This window comes from Acinonyx jubatus, chromosome C2 (assembly GCF_027475565.1).
Source record: "Acinonyx jubatus isolate Ajub_Pintada_27869175 chromosome C2, VMU_Ajub_asm_v1.0, whole genome shotgun sequence".
NCBI lineage: Eukaryota > Metazoa > Chordata > Mammalia > Carnivora > Felidae > Acinonyx > Acinonyx jubatus.
Window position 1 is genome coordinate 147,124,275 of NC_069384.1, and position 21,086 is coordinate 147,145,360.

Here is a 21,086-nt window from a genome sequence, read left to right on the forward strand (position 1 = left end):
ATAGGCTCTCTTCATTATTATTTCAGTAATTTTTGGAGAAGGTTTATTTCATTGCTAGTTTCCTTGTAGTCTCTCTAACATCTTATTATACCTAATTTATTTCCTAGTGAAGCACAGCTCGTATTTCAGATTAAACTCCTTTTTACCCTGAAGTTAGTATTTTCATCCTCATCAGTTGTCAGTTGTTTCTGACTGTGACCCCAGTATTTAGTGGATGTGCATACGTGGAAGATATTTTGAAGTGTACACCATTTCTTTCGAGTACTGATACTGGGAAGCATCTCTTAATCAGTAAATTCAAGTCCCACTAAGTGAAATCTGTTGAACTGCCTTTTTGAGTGTCCGTTTCCCCTTGGATTGGGGAGTGTCAAGAGTTGAAATAGGTGAAAAGAACCAGGGCTTTTAGGGGCAAGGTTAAGAACTCCTGAAGGAAAGAGAAAGTGTGAAAGAGAGGGGATCTTGTAGAGCCAGAACCTGGTGGTATGGTATTTGAGACTTTAAGAGGAATTGTTGAGCCAAGTATTGTCCAATAGAACTTCCTGTAGCGATGAAAAATGTTCTGTAACTGTGCTGTCTGGTACCTCAGCCAGTTGCTGGGATGGCATCCCAGTTAGCCCTCTTCTGAGTAGATGCAAATGGGCAGTTCATTTAAGGTCACTGGATTTCCTTTGCTTCAGTTCCATCCCCATTTTCTGCAAATTGTGAGATCTCTGAGCTACTAAAGGAAATGGCGCTAAGTCTAACCCTTTTTCTTGTTTTCTGGGACCAGTGTGACCCCTGATGGTACCTAACTTGGTTATCAGAGAGAAATAAACTAGACTTTTAATCTAAAATGCCAAGCAGCTAGGGCAATATCACTCATCACAGAGGCTTAGTAGCTCAAAAGTTGGAGGGTGGCTTCTCATGACTCAGAACAAGGGTTTCCAATGAAATAGAGTGGCTGTAGGAGTTGAAAGAGAAGTTAAAGAAAAATTCTAAGACCTGTTCGTGACATTCTAGAGGGCTGGGTAATCAAAATTGGCAGTCAGTGCTCAGGAGCAGCGTGCCATGAAGAGTGAGCCCTGAAGGTATAAAATATGACTGTCATATAGGTGCTGTAATAAGTAGGATGAGTATCTTAGAAGTGGAGTGAGTGGATTTGAAGATCAGGGAGGCGCCTGGGTGGCTCAGTCAGTGAAGTGTCCAACTCTTGGTTTTGGCTCAGGTCATGATCTTATGGTTCGTGAGTTTGAGCCCTGCGTCAGGCTCCTCGCTGACAGTGCAGAGCCTGTTTAGGATTCTCTTGCTCTCCCTTTCTCTCTGCCCCTCCTCCACTTGCTCTGTTTCTCTCTCAAAAATAAACAAACTCTGAAGATCAGCTGGAAGAATTCTCTTAGGATTCAGAAGAAAAAAAGAAAGGTTAAAAATTACGAACTTAAAGCATGAAAGATAGTTCTGGAAGATCTGGTCTGTCCAGTATGGCAGGCACTAGCCTTTGAAAAGCAGGTGGTCTGGGGGCACCTGGGTGGCTCAGTTGGCTAAAACCGGTGTCTGACTTCAGCTTAGGTCATGATCTCACGGTTTGTGGGTTCAAGCCCCATATCAGGCTCTGCGCGGACAGCTCAGAGCCTGGAGCCTGCTTCAGATTCTGTGTCTCCCTTTCTCTCTGCCTCTCCTGCTCTCACTGTTGACACACACACACACACACTCACACTCACACTCTCTCTCTCTCTCTCAAAAAGAAATAAACATTAAAAAAAAAAAAAAAAGGTAATCTGAATTGAGATGAACTTCAAGTAGAGAACACATACCAGATTTTGAAGACTCCATATGAAAAAAGAAAAAAGCATCTCACCTGTACATTTTTTATAGACTACATTTTCAAATGACTGAATATTATTTGGATAAAAATATTATTTGGTTATTTTTGATAATGTATTTTTATGCAGATAATATTTTTGGATACATTTGGATGGATAAATTATTACAGTTAATTTCACTTTTTTCTTTTTTGATATGGCTCCTAGAAAATTTTAAATCACCTTTGTGGCTTGAATTGTATTCCTGTTGGACAGCACTTGTCAAAGATAAACATAATGGGATTTCCAGAAGAAGAGATCAAAGCAAACATTCATGAAAGAAATAATAGAAGAAAATTTCACCCTGAGCTGAAAAAAGACTCAATCTTTAGATGAAAGGTTTCACCAAATGTCAGGCAAGATGCTGAAAAAAGACCCATAATTAGTCCTATCCTGGTGACATTTGTAATTATAAAGAGTAAAAGAAAACCAAAACCTAGGTTATAAACAAAAGCGAATTAGACTTGCATATAATTTATTTGTGCCACTATTTCAGCTGAAGATCGCAGTGGAATTAGACCAACACTAAGCAAGCGGTAGAAAAAGAACACTTACGGGATCGTGTGACCTTAAATTTCTCTGTACAGCCATCCTGTTGTTTGATTTTTGAGGACAAAAGACTTTTTCAGAAATTCAGAGACTCCATCTTAATTTCACCCACATTTCTAAAAAATTGTACTCGAGCAAGCTGCTTGAGTAGCTGTCTGTAAACAAATCTTAAGGTAACAGAAAGAAGCAGCAAATATAGACAGTGACTCCATTAGCATCTAAGTCCAAATAGTAGCTGTTAATGTTGTGACATGTGACCTGGAAAGAATGGATTCTTCAGAAAGAATATATATATATATATAATGTTAAAAAATGAATAGTAGTATGGAAGTAAATTCTACATTGCTTTAGAAGATCTGGAAGGGTAGAGGAGAAGGGAATAGGAAAGAAAAAGGCAAATTCGTTGTTCTTTTACTATTTGAACATTTATTGAGTGTCTGCTATGGGTGTGGTAGTGTGTTATGTGCAGGAAGACCGTTATTCCAGGCACGTTCTTCTTCCAGAAGAAATTCAGCTACTATTTTCTATTTATTTTGTATTGATTTATTTTAACTATAAATATTTACTATATAAATACTATTTTGTATTTATTTATTTTAGAGAGCATGAGTGGGGAAGGACAGAGAGGGCGAGAGAATCCCAAGCAGGCTCCTCACTGCCAGCACATTGCCCAGCACGGCACTCGATCTGAAGAATTATGAGATCGTGACCTAAGCTGAAACCAAGAGTCAGACGCTTAACCGACTGAGCCACCCAGGCGTCCCTGATACTCTTTTTTTCCTTGTATTGATACTCTTTTATTCCTTGTTTAACAAATATTTGTTGGTGTCTGTGTACAAAGTACAGACTAGGTACCAGGGTATAGTGCTGAGCAAGAGAAATAAAAATCTGTTTCGATGGAGTGTGTGTTCTAGTGTGAGGAGAGAGAGCAGATATCTAGTTTAGGTGCTAATAGATGCAGCGGAAAAGCTAAAGGAGGATAGTGGGGTCTGTGAAGGATGAGGTGATGGTGGCACTATTTCAGATGGGTTGGCCAGAGAAAGCCTGGGGTAGGAACATCCAGGAAGAGACCTGAAGGGTTTGAGGGAGCACGTCCCTCGGCTGGGTGAGCCGCAGGTGCAAAGGGCTGGAGATCAGAGGAGCGGTTGGCATGTTTTGAGGAACAGCATGGAGGTGATGTAGCTGGAACTGAGCAAGAGGAAGACGCCTGGCAGGAGATGGGGTTAGTGAAGTCGCCAGGGGTGAGGTCATCCCAAGCCTTGTCGTAAGCCCTACTCCGATTTGGGAGTTGATTCTGAATGAGATGGGAAGCCACTGGAGGATATGAGCAGAGAGCCTCCATGTAGCTTGTATCTGAAGAGAATCACTCTGTCTTTACAAGGACAGGGGCAAGGTCGAATCAGAGAAAGCACTTTAAGAGCCTGTGCTATGTAGTAGTTCAGATGGTGATGGTGACTTGGATGGACTAGGTTCATAGTGGTAGATGCTGTAAAAAAATAAAATGATCTCAATCTGGGTATGTGCTGTCTTTTGAGATTTCGAAATACTGAGGCATCAGAGAATTGCAAGTCAAAACCAACGTGAAATATCAAGACAGTCACCAGATTGGCAAAAGTTAAAAAGCCTCAGTCCTAAATGTTGGTGAAAGTACTGAGCAGAAGGAAGGCTTCTGTGCTGCTGGTGGGGATGTAAATGGGCACAGCCACTCTGGAAGACTGCTGGGTGATCATCTTCAAGAACTGAGTACATCTCAGGGCACCTGGGTGGCTCAGTCGGTCAAGCGTCTCACTTCGGCTCAGGTCATGATCTCACAGCCCGTGGGTTTGAGCCCCACATTGAGTTCTGTGCCGGTAGTTCAGAGCCTGGAGCCTGCTTGGGATTCTGTGTCTGCTCCTCTCTCTTCACTTCCCTTGTTGTCTGTCGCTCTGTCTCAAAAATAAAGATTAAAAAGAAAACAACAAAAAACTGAGCACATCTTTCCTCTGTAAGCCAGCATCTCCTCCTTTGTCACCCAGGGTACCAAATGACACACGAGAATGTGTATGACCGGCATGATTTGTAATAGCCCTAAATTTGAAATAACTCCCGTGTCTGTCAACAGTAGAACAAAGCGTGTCACCCTCACAGAGCGGAATACTAAATAGCGTGAATAGTGAGCCACAGCATTGGGCGGCAAGCCTGAATGAATCTCCTAGGCATAGACAGTTGTCCTAGATATCAGTAGGATGTTTTCTGGGAAAGACCGATCTGTAGACTCAGAAATGTCCTGAGGGTGAGAAGGTTCTTGTTTAGAGGGTCAGTTCCCCCTTCGTTGTGGACACCCTGAAGGAGAGGTGTGTGTGTAGGTAGCCGTTCTGGAAGGTGTGCAGGTGAGGGGGTGCCTTGGGGCAGAGTCTGGGAAGACCGGCTGGAGGCCAAGACTAGTGCTGAGAGGTTGCCCACGCCCGGCTGGCATCTTTGTGCGCGGGGCTCCTGGTGGCCGTGATTCCAGGAAGTATGTTCTGCCATAGGAATTCCCGTCGGTCTGGGCAGAAGGCCTCTGCGGTGACCAGGGACCTGTCAGTCACCCTGGGCGATGTGCTCGGCTCACACCCTGGCCCCAGGCCCGTGGCCTGTCCCTGCTGGCAGTTGCCGTCGGTGCTGTCACCGAGACCGTTGGATCGGGCGGTTCTTGAACTGGTCTCTGTGCAGACTCAGGGTGTTCATTGGCCAGCGCGTCTCTCTTCAGGGACCGGATCCCTTGTGTCTCCCGACTCCTGGTGGCCGTCCCTTATCAGATACCATTGCCTTCTTGATGCTGCCTCCATTGACGGGAGGGGATGGGTGTTAATTCCTGAGGTTCTCGCGTCTTTCCTTGGTGTACTGTTCTTTTCTGGGGGCTGTTGATGTTTTATTAATTTGAAATGGACCTTGGGGAAGATTATAGTTACTAAAAAAATGTACTCGTGGGTCATGATATATCTGGGAAACTTCCTAGTTATGCATATTATGTTGTGAGCTAAGTTCTTCTGGATAATGAGAAGTGCACAGAGTACCTTGGAATTGTGCCAGGTACTCCTGTATGCTGTTACTTCTTACACTTTGTCATTCTGTATTCGTTCCTGCTGTGAGCCGTTGGTTGTCACAATTGAAGCAGCCACTAGAGGGCACTCGAACACTAGAAACCAAGTTTCAGAAGTTTAAGAGTTTATCTCTTAGCCTCAAGAAGCTGGCTTAACGGGTATGCAACACAGTGTTTCATCTTTCCCTGTTTTTTCGGGTTCTTGCTGCAGGGCGTGTGGTTTTATTCCATTAGTGATTGTTGCTGTTTGAGATGAATGCCATGGCAGCCTCTCCAGGAACGTGCAGTCATTCCAGGGGATTTGAGAGCCCTGTGGTGCCCATCGATGAAGCTTAGCTTCAGGACTCTTGAGACCAGGTTTCTGTAACACTCACGGTTGTGGGTGTTCCTGGTTTCACGAATAAAATTTTGGCTAGTAGGTTTACTACTGGTGGACCCCCCTGCCCCCCCCCCCCAAAAAAAAGAATTGTGGTTGAAGATCTTCTAGGCATTTAGAAAGTATAGAACCTCATTTTATAACCTAGTATTCTGCAGTGCCTGGCCAGCAGAGCAACGAGTGTCTGAGGCACTGAGTCAGCGCTGGAGGATTTAACAAGTCCTTGGAAGAATGGTAGGGAAGTATGGCAGTATCATTGGTTAGAGGGAAGATATGGAGAAATAGTTGCTTTACTATCCTTGTGGTATAATGGAAGTCTCTTTCGTCTCGCGCTTTCACCGATGGCTACAGAGAAGAGCTGGTCGTGGTCTCTTGTGTGTATTTAGAAGCGTTTATTCCATTCTTTTTCTTTTCTCCAGAGACAGGCAACTTCTTAAGCCTCTCCTTCTAGATGACACACTTACCACCCCGTAATCATCGTGCTGCTTATGTGTAATATTTTTCAGGAAATATTCCTGGTATTGTGCATAAATTTAGTCTTAAGCACGTAGTGGATATGTTACAGAAAAAGTTGAATATAGAACCCTGAAATTTAGAACTGGAAGGAAAGTTAACAGCCTTTCTAGTTTGACCCCTTCATCAAACATTTTTATAGTGGAAACTTTGAGCATACATCAAAGTAGAGAGACTAGCATAAGGATTTACTGCTCACTTCCGATAATTATCAGCACTTGGCCAATGTTGTTTGTCATCTGTCTCTTCTCTCCCTCCCAGTCTCATTCCCTCTCCTTCCCCTCCCCTTTATGGTCATGGTTGTTTAAAAAAAAAATCCCAGATCATATTGAACTCATAAGTATTTCAGTATATATATCTAACAGAAAAGGATTTTTAAAAATATTATAATAGCAGTATCACACCCAACCAAATCAAGTGTTTTCTTTTTTTTTTTCTTTTTTTTTTTTTTTAATGTTTGTTTATTTCCGAAGGGGAGAGAGACAGCCTGAGTGGAGAAGGGGCAGAGAGAGAGACAGAGTGTGAGTGGAGGAGGGGCAGAGAGAGAGAGACAGAATCTGAAGCAGGCTCCAGGCTCTGAGCTGTCAGCATAGAGCCCCACGTGGGGCTTGAAGTCACAAACTGCAAGATCATGACCTGAGCAGAAGTCAGAGACATCTAGTATCCAGTCAATATTCAGATTGTTGTCTTTTTTCTATTTTTTTTTTTTGAAGTAGTGATTAGTAAAATTTTATTGTGCACATACTAAGACAGTTTGTGAACTGGGAACACTGAAAACACGGAATGAGGCTCAGAGGTATGCTCTCATAAAGCAGCTTTTGTACTGGGAAGGCAGTGCGTGTGGATTCTTTAAAGTGCTTGGTGATAACGTTGGGGTCTTCTTAAAGGGAGTTGGTTAGTGGTTATCCTCCTATCAACTTGGGGGACTGTTTATGTTTCACCTCTGATACCCCGACGAATAAGCAAGAAGCGACCGAGGTGAGGTCATCCTTGCTGGTTTTGCAAGATGAGTTAAATGAAGCTTTGCTTATATGACTGACTGGTTTTGTCTGCTCAGGAAATTGTCAAGTCTGGTCTCCGTGTTGGATTTTAACGATTCCCTCTTTTTTGTCGTGCCCTCAGCAGGCCAGAGAGTCCCATATTCGCTGTTTTCTTTTAGGAGTTGTCAGGCTGGAAAGCCACGTCGTCTCCGGCTTCATCACTTCTGTGGTTGTTGTTGATGTTCTCCCGTGTCCTGATGCTTAAGGATGCCATTTGGTGCGCATGTGGCTGTCAGTAGGCATGTGAAACCCTGGAGAGCATGCAACCCACTAGGGAGGTTCATCTGATGGTTGTAAGGGAACAGTAGCCAAGGACTGAAAAATCCCCCAGAGCGGGGATTCCTAGGAGCCAAGGCTTAATCAACAAAATGGGTCTGTGGGACAGGTGTCACTTACTTGATGAAAAATTTTATCTGCTCTTTAGGATCCTTTAGACTTTGGGTCACAATTCCTGATTTGTCAACAACGGAAACAATATTTCACCAACTACAGGCCATGCAGCTCCTTGTTGGGCCGTCAGGGCCTCATACCGTTGGAGATAAACCATTTATTTCAGCGTGTACTGCTTGAAGAGCATTTAGGGTATCGTTGAAACCTTTTTCCAGTAATTGCAGAAAAACTAATAAGTGATTTTTTTTTCTAATTCATTAACTCCTTGTTGAAGGAAGAGTATTCTGACAAATGTATAGAAACCAGAGCTTTTTTGAATAATGGGATTTGAAAGCTTATGGGGACGCTCGCCTATGAGGACTCACTTGATGTACAAATGATCATAGCTTAGAGCTGGCTAGCATTCAGGGATTCCTGTTTAGTCATTTTAGCTTCGGGACATCCTAACATACAGTGTCCAGACCATCTGGATGGAAACCTTTGTATATCTTATTACCACAGAGAATGAATAACCCGGTATTACTAAGAAAGCCGGAATGTGGATCCCAGAACCCTCAGGTCAGGGACAATGTGGACGTCATGGTTACTCTTTGGTTTGTAGGCATCAGCACATGTCCATCTTGAATGGCTGTGGTTTACATGTGGATAGGAACAGAAAACATTCCTCTGCATTTGGTTTAGCTTGTAATGGGATTATGGAGGCATTCCATTCACCTACAGAGTTTTCACTGAACGTCATTTCCTGGGCAGTGTAATCATAGGTATCATTGTCATTGTCTAATTTTAAATCTGTCATTATACATAGGAATCCAGTCTCCTTTATCTGAGTCCAACTAGAGGGTTTGATTACAGAGGGAGTTTGGAACGTGCACCAAGTCAGGTCTAGGACCATTAAGGTCCTTCATGCACAGGGACAGGTTATCAGCAATGAGGTTTACAGTGGTTATGGGCCATCTTTTGGGCTCTGGGGCTTCTGCTCAATCCCACATTAATTGCTCCTTGCTGTGAGTGGGGGCTGCTGAGTGGAGGTGTCCTGGCCTTTGGGGGTGGGAACCTTGTGCTGGTGGTGCCCTGAGTTTCGTGGTGCCTAGAGGACAGGCCCTCCTTTGTCTCCTGCGGCCACACTAGTTACTCCCAGGGAGCCATGGAATCAGAGCCACTCTCCAGATTTTCTTGACGGTCTCCTACATTCATTTTGTAACTTTTCATTGGTCGAGGGTTGAAATAGGGTCTTGTGTTGCATTTAGATAATGTAGACTCTTAAGTCTTAATTTCAAACATTTCCCTATTGGTTTTTTTTTTTTTACGATCATCCACTAAAGGCAAATTGTCATTTGTTTTAGCCAAAGCTGGAATAGTGGAAATCTTATTCCACCCTTTTGGTGTCATTTAACATGGTCCTTAATCACCTGCATTTCCTGTGAACTGCCATTTTTGATGTATAGCCTTGATTAGATTCAAGTTCAGTTTTATGAGAGGGCGATTGGAATTTCTCACACTTGGTTCTGTGTATTTCCTGTTGCCTCACAGGGAGAGGCAGGCAATGTCTGGTTTCCTCATCGTTGGTGATGTTAGGATTGCTCACTGGTTACAGGTTTTGTCAGCCTTGTTGCAGGGTTGCCCATCTCTCTTTTACTTCATAGTTCTTAGCATCCATTGATCGTTGCTTAAACGCCTTAGTCCTTTAGGGTTGCAAAAATGATGATTTTCACTTATTTACAGTCGGGAGTTTTTCTTAGAGGAGAACTTGCCCATATCAACTACATTATTATCCTAAAATCTAGTTTGTTTAGCAAAGGCAGGATAAGTGATTGTTTCCTTTATAGACTATTTTTCAGAACAATGAGTTAGTGCGTTGGTAATCTTGATGTGGCCAATGAGATTTTCTTTGTATTATTAAGAACTGTGGATTAATATATGTATGTTTATGTATTTCAGTCTTTTGCATTACTAGTCTTTTTGACGCTTTAATTGTAGTAAGTCCAATGGGAACCCTTTTGAGTTTGCTTCTTACTTTTCAACATGACTCTACTATCTCTGATAACTTGCCTGCATTCTGTCAACAAGATTTCACAGGCTTAGCTTGGGAATAACTAAGCCCTAGTTTTGACATCAGTTTTCTAAGGAACTTTGTTTAATTTTGGTTGGAAATGGTACTTAGAGAACAAAGTCTGGGTATGAGTGCTCTTTGCTACCTGGATTATCATTTCTTCTAGAACTTTCCAAAGGTTAGAATTAGGAAATACTATTCCTTAAAATGAAAAATAAGTCCATTCATACTGATCTTTCCAATTTCCAATTTAAATTTGAGTTTTTACCTCTTTAAAATTTTTATTTTTCTTTTAAGCTGAAAATCTTGGCTGCTAATGACATTAACATAATTATTTGCTTCAACCTATGGTTTAGAATAGTTTAAAAACAATACCAATCCAATATTGTTGGTAACAATAAAAATGTGAAGTACAGTTTAAAGTATTTTTGTAGCATTTTGTTTGGTTTTGTTTTTCGTTTTGGTCCTTGGGGTATAATTCACTGGATGATGTATACAGCTAAAATACTGAGTTTCATGTTGACTGAAATAATTCTTTGTTACCGACATGATATATAATCATATATTGTTTTCAATTTGTGTTACATATTTAGGGATTAGGGAGTTAGGGATTACTTTGTGCTTGCTTGCTTGGTTTAAAAATTATAATGCTTTTTATTTAATTGAAGAGTTACAGATATACAGAAATATGTACAAAACGTATATATCATGCTCAGTAAATTGTCACAAAATGAAAACCCAGGAAACTCGGACTGGGTTAAGAAATAGAACATTACCAGCACAACAGGCGATTCCTTACACCCTTTACCAATCATTAGTCTCTCCCTTTGTTCTATGGGTGATTACTACCATAATATCTAATACTACAATTATTTTGTCTGCTTTTGAATTATATTTAAAGTATATCATATGACATGTACTCTTTGGTATCTAGCTTTTTTGTTCCATATTATGTTTGGGGAATCCTTGTTTTAGGAACCTGTAGTTCATTTTCTTCAATTGGATATATCACACCACTGGAGGTGGACCTTTGGGTAGTTTTCCATATTTGGCTGTTATAAGTAATTCTTGGACACTCATTTTGATATAGTTGTGTGAACTTTATGTTGGGTAAACCTAGGAGTTAGAATTGCTTGTCATAGGGTATGCATATGTTCAACATTAGAGGATAGTCTAAATGATTTTCTTAAAAAGTTGTATAAAACGAAAATGAAAGAATTTCTAGTGTTCTGTATTCTTATTAATACTTGGTTTTCGTATAAAATCTCGTTAAATAAGGCTCTACCAGATGTTTATTTTTAGCGTGAATGAGTGTTGAATTTGATTATAGGATCTCTATAGAGGTGATGGCATAGTTTTTCTGTCTCTATTAACAGGAATTATTGGCATTCCTAAAATTAAACCACCTTTGTGTTTTTAGATGAAACTCCACTTGGCTTGTGGAGTTTTTGTTTGTTTTTACAATCCGCTGTTGGTTTTAAGGGGGGGAGGGTGTGCTAATATTTCTTACAGATTTGTCGTCCCGTTTTTATCCCCCATGGCTTTGATTTCTTGAAGAATCCAAGCTACTTGTCTTGTAGAATGTTCTACATTCTGGATTCGTCTGTCTGTTTTTTCTGGGTCATCTAGTCCCTAAAGTTCCTGTAAACTGTAAGTTAGGTTGAGAGGCTTGATTAGATGCAGATTAAACTTTGTTTTTGGGTAAAAATTTATCATAGGTGATGTTGGGTGTTTCAGATTTCATCATACCAGGAAGCAGATAGTGTCAGGTGTCCACGATTAGTTATACTTTGATCACTTGATTAAAGAGGTGAGGCCAAATCTATGCATTCTGGGGTGCATCTTTTTCCTTTGCAGCGTCACTTTAACTGCCATGTTAAATATACAGTAAGAAATAAATTATATGGGTTATAACTGTTTTAACCTTTTTCTAAAATGAAATGTACAATTTTAGTTTATGATGGGTTAATGTATTAGCTGTCATTGATCGCTATTTTCTTTTTCTTTTCAACAGATTAATTTACTAAGTTCAGTATGCTATGCAACACTTGTCATTACTTTGAAATGAATCTAATTTTCAAAATTTATTTACTTATTTTTTAAGATTTTATTTTTAAGTAATCTGTACACCCAACGTGGGGCTCGAACATATAACTCCAAGGTCAAGAGTCTCATGCTCCACTGACTGAGCCAGCCAGCCTCCTGTATTTTGTTTTTTATGTCTTTTTTTTTTTTTTTTGGTAGGATAATCACATTTTGTGATTTCATTGCTCAACAGAATGATATCTCCCAAGAATTCTTGACTTAAGATTATCAACACTGTGATATTCACCCTTCTACTGAATTGGTTTTACAATTAAATTTTATATTAAGCAGTGGATATATGGTGATTGGAAGCATTATTTAACTTACTTAGTTCTCTCTGAACATTGTGTGCTTTTGGAACTCTAAGCACAGGATGCGATGAGCTGCATTTAGAGACAGATCCCACGTGTATTTTAGAGGTTGTGGTATAGAGTGTTGACTTGGAGCCCTTGTTCAGAGTGAAGTGTAGATGATCGCACCACTTCCTCTGCTGTCCCTGGTGGCTTGAGTCCTGGAGCATTTTCTTGCTGCACAACGACGCACAGTCTGTTCTGTCATGGTCCTAATTTCCCACAATCCTAGTTATTCAACTTAAAACTTCTTTGAAGAACAAAGGATACTTGTTGCAATTTTGGCTGTATTTTTAAGTGTATTTTACGTACATACACAAAATTGTTTTTCCCCATCTTTTCCGTGTAACATTTACTATTTTTTTCTCATTATAAAAATAACATCTGGCCTTCTAATTATCACAGTTTAGCTACTTAGATAACCTGAAAGTACTTCAGTAGCAAAACAAAACACCCAAAAAACAAACAAACAACTAGAAATGCGGGGATAAAGTCTTTAACAAAGAGACTTTAAAATAGCCGAATGCACAAGAAAATAAGGGAAATTCTCAAAAGTCAGAAACAGGGAAAACTGAAATCTGAAGTATTAAGACATTAAGACTGTTTAGAATAAGCGCGTTGGTGGGTTATTCCTGTCAGGTTTTGAGTTTTGGTACAATTTAAGGATAGAAGATGCAGCCTGAGGTTCTCCTGAACCTCTCCTGAAGCAATTAGTTGGAGATAGGACCCTAGATGAGCTACCCCTACTAGTGAACGGGGCATTTAGAAGTGGGTGGGGAAGAGCAACCCACCTATCCAAACAGAGAGATAACAAGTTTGTTGATTTTTATCTTCAATTCTAGAAAAGGAGAAAGTGTCTTCCATTCCATATAAATTTGGAACCAGTTTTCGGAGTTTCATCATGTTTGGGGTATAAATGTATACTTCTTCCAAAATGAAAAATTAACATAAAGATCAGACCTGGGTTGGATGAATCTGGACAGAATATGAAAGCAATTCTGTAGAAGCTGGTGAGGGCACACCATTCAAAGGAGGGAAGCAGGCTATGGGAGATGTACTTTTAGTTGGCTTCTTCCCTGCAGGAGTTCGAGTTCATGCAGGGAAGCAGAGTTCAGGTAGGACACGACAGTTTTGCTGGGCCGAGGAACCGAGGCTGGCATTTGTCATTGCGGGACAGAGTAGAAGAAGAGTAGGGGGGAAATCTTTCAAGAGAAGACCCACAAAATGTGTGTGCCAGTTCCTCTGCAGTCCTTGGCCAGCTCGGAAGCTGTGCCGGAGCTGAATGATACTGCATGGAACCAGGCAGAAAGCAGCAGCTGGCAGGTTGAAGAGTTGAGCAGAAATTTCAGCAGTTGCCCAGTGCTGGGGAGGTAGGCTTTGGGGTCAGGTCCAACCAAGTTAAGAGGGACTTGATAAACACTTGGGGCTTTCCACTGAAATTCCAGAAGGGCTGCCCTTGAGGCCTAAGAACTATGCCTCAGGACTAAAGGAAAACCAAGCCTTTGTAGGATTGAGGTGATTGGTGTTTTAACTGCTTGACAACAAAACTCCACACTCTTTGCAAGAAAATAAGATTATCCACAGGGTTCAGAGGAGAAACTCTTCATGACGCTCAGAGATTTCTTAGACTTGACACCAGAAGCATGATCCATAAAAGCCCCTCCTGCACCCCCACCCCCCCAAAAGCCCACAAAACAAAACAAAAAAACCCAGCAGATTGGATTTCATCAAAGTGAGAAACTTTGCTGTGGCAGAGGCCCTGTTAAGATGATGAAAAGACAAACTACACATGGGAGAAAATGTTTGCAAACGACATGTCTGACAAAGAACTCATGTTTACAATAGTAAAGAACTCTCAAAACTCAATGGTAAACAAACAAATGAATGAAAAAATTGGAAAATGGCCAATAGACATGAGAGATTTCACCAAAGAGGATATATGCCTGGGAAATAAGTACACGAAAATGTATTTAGCATTGTTACTCGTTATAGAAATGCAAACTACGACTGCGTCTACACGTGTAGTAAAACGATTTAATAAATAACGACAGTACCAAGTGCTGGCAAAGATGCTGCGAACTGGACCTTTGTCCACTGCTGGTGGGAGCGTAAAAGACATTTCGGCAGTTTTCTAAAAAACAAAACCTACGTTTACCAGATGACTCAGCAGTTTTGCTCCTGGGCTCTATTTCAGAGAAATGAAATCTTCCGTTCGTATAAAAGTCTGTATTTGGCGATTCATGCCAGCTTTACTTATAATAGCCCAAACCTGAAAATACTGGCACATCTTTCAATTTGTGAGTCATATAAACCTTGGCACAATCCTTACCGTGGAATATTACTTAACGGTAAAGAGGAAGGAACTATTGATACGCACAGTAGTTTGGGTGGGTTCCAGGGGTGTTGTGCTGAGTGAGAGACTGCGTTAATATATTATTCTTGAAATTACAAGATTACAGAGCTGGAAAACAGACGAGTGGTTGCTAGGGCGTAGGGATACTGAGAGGAGAGGGGGAGTTTCACTGCAAAGGGACAGCACGAGGGAGGTCTTGGTGATCATGGAATAGTTATGTTGTGATTGCGTGAATCTACGCATGTGATAAAATGATGCGGAGCTCTACATACATGCTGTACCAATGCCACAGTTTTGTTTGTTGATATTGTACTGTAACTGTGCAAGATGTTACCGTTGTGGGAAACTGGAGGAAGAGAATATGGGATCTCTCTGTACGACTCTTGTGGCTTCCTGTGAGTCTACGATTAAGAAAAAGTATGTTTTCTAAGATATTTCTAAGATATTCCTAAAATACCTTAGAAAAACCCAGGTTTGTATCTAGGCCTCTTTCCCTTTAACCTGAAAGATCTACTTTACCATTTCATGTTAAATTCTGTCTGGAGATGAATTTACCCATTTTCTCTTTATTTCTTCTTTATTTTTGAGAGTGTTTTCATAGATGACAGAATTCTGAGATAGCACTTTTTTTTTTTCTTTCAACACTTTAAAAATACCGTTTTAGCATCTTATGGCGTGGATGGTTTCTGATAAGTCTGCACTCATTCATGTCCTTGTTTCCCAGTGTGTAATATATAGCACTTCTCTAATCGCTTTCAAGATTGTCTCTTTAGTTTTGATATTTTCAGCAGCTTGAGTAGCATCTACCTAGTGTCCTCTTTGTAGGTATATCTTGGGCCAGGTTCAACAAGATTCTTGGCACTGTGAGCTGAGACCTATGATGAATTTTGGAAAAATTGCGACAGTTATCTTGCCAAGTATTTCTTCTGTCTCATTTTATATTTCATGTGTAGCATAAACTTATTTGTGTTACATTGTGTATGAAATATTATAATGTTGATTTAAAGTGAATTGTGATAATTTACAGATGCTCTTACAATCTGCAGAGTATCTAGTAAAAAATTAAATAGCTATAGCTAAATAGTCAATAGAAGGGATTAAATAGAATACTAAATGCTCAATTCAAAATAAGTCAGCAAAGTAGAAAGAAAGGAAGAAAGAGCAAATGGGACAAAGGGAAAGCCATATAGCAAGGTGATGGATTTAACCCTCCCCACATTAGTAATTACAGTCCGTGTTTGTGGCTTAAGTAGTCTATTCAAAAGGGGAGAGATGGTCGTACTGGATAAAGGAGAGAAACCTAGCTATGTACACTTTAAATGAGACCTACCTTAAAGAGAAAGATAAGCTAAAAAACATGCAAAAAGGATATACCATGGAAACACTAATAACAAGAAAACTTGTGTGGGTATATTAATAACCAAGTAGACATTAAGGGAGCATTATCAGAGATGAGGCTGAGTATTTTATAATGAAAGTTTCAATTCGTTAGGAAGTATGAACAGCCTGTATGTTCATATAGGAAGTATATGTTCATATAGGAAGTTCATATAGGAAGTTCATAGGAAGTATGACACACTGTATGTGTCAATAGTGCTTTAAAATAGATGAAGAAAACTTTGCTAGAACTACAAGTAAAAGTAGGCAAATCCGTTCAGATTGTTGGATAGGTTTTAAACAAGGAGTCAGAAAGAACATGTAAGATTTGAATGATACAGATGAAAATGAACTAGTTTGACATTTATAGAACACTAACTCCAATAACTGTAAAACACATTCACCTGAAGTACACATTGGATGTTCCCTAAGATGACATTTTCAGCCACAAAAAACTGTATCTTAACAAAGGATTAAAATAAATTGGATTAATGACGTTAATTAAAATTTAGACTAAATTCTCTGACTACAGTGAAATGAAATTAGAAATAGATAACAGGAGGAAATCTGGAAAATCCCCCAAATGTTTGGAAATAAAACACTTCTAAGCAAGTCATGTGCCAAAAAAGACCGCTCAAGAGGATTTAAATAATACTGTAAAGTAAATGATAATGGACACCTGATACATTAAATTTGGGGGGAATTTAACGTGGAATCAAGAGGGAAATAGCCATAGCGTGAAACGCCCCTATTAAAACGGGAGTTCCAAAGACTCCAGTGTGTGTCGGAATTACCTGGGAGGTTTGTTAAGGTGCAGACTGTTGGCTCCCCCCCCCACCCCCCATCATTTCTCATTCAGTAGGTCTGGAGTGGGGCATGGTAATTTGCATTTCTAATAAAGTTCCTGGGTGATTTTTGATGCCGCTGGTTCAGGGGCTATAGAGAACCACCATATTAGAAAGTAACTTTTAAGTTCCAATAGGAGGAGCTAGAAAGAGGGGAGCAACTTAAACCCAATGCAATGACAATAAAGGTATACTAAAAATAAGAGCCGGAATCATTGAATCAGGGAAGTAGTAATAGATAAAAACCAGTGAAACCGGTTGTTCATACTTCAGTAACTTAAAATTATTGAACTTCTAGCCAGATTGATTAAAAAACAGAGAAAATAGAAGTTACCAACGTCAGAACTAAAAGGGAGAGAGCAGCATAAATCCAACATCCTTTAAAAGGTCTTAAGGGAATAATCTGAATGACTTTAGGTCTGCATACTTGCAGTTGAAACGAAATGGGCAAATTGCCTGAATGACACAACTTACTGGGATTGCCCTGATCAGAAAGAGAAATTTGGAGAGCCCTATGTCTGTTAATACATTGTTGAAAACCTTCCCGCCAAAAAAGCTCTGGGCTTAGATGATTTCTGGTGAATTCAGTCCCTGTGTGTATAGCAGGATGTACATACGTAATGGTGTGTACATGAATATATATTTATATTTACCCTGATTTTCATTCGACATCAAGTTAATTTAGCCTTATGAGAAAATACGAGACAGGCAATGTAGCATGAATGACAACAGCATGGTAGAGATGTCCTCATGTAGGTGTGACCAGTGATGATCCAAGCCACTTTGCAGTTGGGAAGCATGTGGTTGAAAGAGGTGACACCGGATGGGTATAGAGCAACCCATTTTGGGGAAATCGTCATCTCCAGAGTTCCTTAAAGTTGTTTTCTTGTCACTGAGCCATCTATTACTGAGCTATCTGTCTTCGTGCATTGTCCATCCGTTTACCAACTCTCAATATTTAGCTGTCTGTGTATCTAAATGTCTGTATCTGAGAGTGCTTTATATATTCCGTGTTTTCTTCCAGTCTGTGGCTTGTCAGTTTCTTCTCTTTATATTGTAATCCAAAAGTCAATTTTGATTAAGTTTCAGCTTTCTTCTGTTACAGATCATGCTTTTCCTATCTAACGTAACAAAAACAAAAACAAAAACTTTGTCTCTCCCAAGACCACAAAACATTTTTCCTGTGTTTCTTTGTAAATACTTGCAGTTTGGGATTTTATGAGACCGACATGCTGCTGGCTGCGCTGAGAGGGAAGCTTAAGTTTTGGATTTCATATTTGGGCCTATGATGTATTTTGAGTTAATTTTGTATGGGATATTAGGTACGGATCAAGGTTTGTTTATTTATTTATTTATTTTTGGCCTCTCATCATCAGATACTCAACGAGCACTTTCTTTGGGCAAAGTTCTGGAGACAGAACGATAAATAAAAAAGATGTTGTCCCTGTCCTCGTGGAGCTTTATAAAGGACAAAGGGTATTAAAGAGGAAGTCCTAATGGAGCCTACGAAGGGACCATGGTGAAGCAAAAAGAAGCTCAGGATGGTTACTTTAGTAGAAGGGAAGGGACAACCATGTGCCAATGAGAAAATGCTCGTCCTTTTTATTGCTTCTCAGATTTAGGTTAAGTTGAAAACAGACCTTTCTCTTGGACGTGGCCAGAGGGATGGTTATTAGTGACCTTTCGTAAGTACCGTTTGTGTGGTAAGAAGCACGTAATGGTTGGGAATGATTGTGTAGAAAACCAGAGGTGAGCAAGTGGTAGGTATGTATCTAGATAAAGCAGTTTACCTGTGAGGACGAGGCACATGTCAATGCCAGTGGAAGAGACAGTCCAGAGGGAGGCATTGAAGATAAAGGCTAGTGAGGGGCTAGCTGAAAGCATATAATCCTTCACATGGGTGGGAGGGAATGACTGAGTAGGGTGATGGGCCTTAGGTCAGAGAAGGGGCACTGTATCCACTATAACGAGGAAGAGAGGATTAATAACGGTAGGTGGAGCGGGGTAGGGGGGTATGATTTGGTGGTGAAAACATGCAGGGTCTTCATCTACTGGCTTCTGGCAATGGAAGTACATCAAGGTCAGCATCAGAAAGAGGGGAGTGGGTGTCCAGCGTATTTGAAGTAGAGGAGAAGCTATGAAGCTGTCCTCTTCCTGAATGGGAAAGCTGGCTCACCAGGAAAAGCAAATAGGGTTCCGTAGACCAAGCTTGTTGTAAAGAACTTCAGGTAAAAGGAACCAATCTGCCCAGTTGTAGGATACTCTCCAGAAGACAGTTGGCTTTCAGTCACAGGAGTGGTTGGGTCCATTGGAGGGCGAGAGGCCACTTCTAAACCCTTTCACATAAGGCCCTATGGTGTTGAGTTTTAGGCCCCAGAGCCCAGTCCTTGTAGGAAAGCAAGTCCATGAGAAGTGAGCGTGCTCATTGGCATGGATGGTACGGTTGAGTTTTAACAACTATTGTGGAAGGGCTTTGAAAAAGGATCTTAAAAAGATGGGAGTGGAGATTAGAGAGTATTTGTATTTGAGAAGTACTGCAGGTATACTCAGGGTCTGGGATGGGACTGTGTGGTGAGCGGCTGAGTTGGGGTGGAGGAACAGGCCAAGGAGCTGAGTGATGAGGCCAAGGAACCGTGTGGTCAGGGTGCTGGGTGTGGATGTCCACTTGGATGAAGGTGTGGACAGGAGTACAGGTGGGAAGGAAGGTGAGGAGCAAGGAGCCAGCGTCCTCAGTGGCGAAGAGGAGGGACTGGGGAGTCCGTAGCCCAGGGCACCAGGGAGGCTAGTGTAATATGATGAGGGAGGCTAGTGTAATATGATGATGCGAGACTGAATTGTGGGTCCTTTGTCACGATGGAAGGTTTGGGAACGTTACCAGGAGTGAGAAGGACATCAGCCTTGTCTGACCTCCAAATACACTTTGAGTTAGGCTCGTTATTACCTTTGCTGTTTGACAGGGCAACAGGAACCATAAAAAGAGAGCTAGGTTTTCAACCAGAATCTCAGAGATAAATGATTTCTCTCTTTGGAAAGGGGCTATTTAAATTTGGCCCATCATCAGGACTCCGTTGACAACAGTGTCGTGTGTTGCCCGTGTGTGGCAACTCAAGACAAAGCATTTGCGAAAATGTAGCCTGTGGGAAGAACTTCTCAAAAACTAGCCATGTTTCTGGTAATACTTTGCCTTCTGAAACCTACATTTGAGCAGGACCTTCTGGCTGAGGCAGTTTGTAAAAATGGCGCTAGATCTTTTCCTGAAAAAAAGACTTGTACCCCCCCCCACTCCCGCCTTTTGTAACAGTTACATAGTCTCACAGTGCTTTGTACCCCACTCCAGCCTGGATGTAGTCTCCTCAGGAGTTTTTGTGTTGAGGGGCTGAGAGATGCCATCTTTTACACCAGATACTGTGAAACCATTTCTGGCTTGTTTGTAGCCCTGAGCTGAGCCTGTTATCAATCCTAATCCCCCACATTGTTAGTTTCAGTGACTCTGCCCTTGTACCTCCTGCAAAACAAACTTGTTTTTCTGTTACTTGTTGGACAGCATGAGAGAAATTTTTTGAAAATAATAAAGCAACGGTTGAATAGTATTCAGGTCTTTGTGTAGAATGAATGAAACATTCTGGATTTGTTGTATTAAGCCATGATGCAGAAGTACGTATCATTTGGGGGAATTGCCGTGTTTGAGTCACTTTTGCATACAAATTAAATCTCTCACATCAAAGAATTCTTAAAAGACATGTTTCCTAATTTCTTATAATGGTAGAATTCATTTCATTTCTTACCTGACGTCTTACAGAATAATTTTTAGCTTCTGTGTTTTCTGCTCCAGTTTTTATGCTCATTTTACTTGGGCTATGCACATACCTTCGTTATAATATTTTTTGAGCAGCAGTTGTGAGGCTTATATATTTGAATGTGATATAATTTAGTAATTCTTGGGAACCTAGCAGAGCATCACATTTAATTTTCTATTAGATGAAAGAAACCTGGAAAGAGAAGTGGTGATGGAGAGAATTGCACAAAACAGAACTAATCAGAGCTGATCCCTGAGGCAGAAAACTGCAATTTAAAATGAGCTTCCTTTGTATTTCTACTATTTGAGGAGTGTTGGTGGGCCGACTATTAAGAACATAGTAACAAGTGAATAATAGTAGATATGTATATAGCAAGCTCAAAACCACGGTATTGAGGTTGTGTTCTTTGTGCCATAGCTTTTAAATATTCTAGGCCCTAAAAGACTCAATATTAATGAAGTA

General features: G+C 40.6%; 1 protein-coding gene across 15 annotated transcripts in view; it reads left to right on the top strand.

Moving 5' to 3' along the window:
- The window catches only part of ULK4 (unc-51 like kinase 4), a 571,462-nt gene that overhangs the window by 57,130 nt on the left and 493,246 nt on the right, over positions 1–21,086 (top strand). The gene's annotated exons all lie outside the window — the stretch shown is intronic.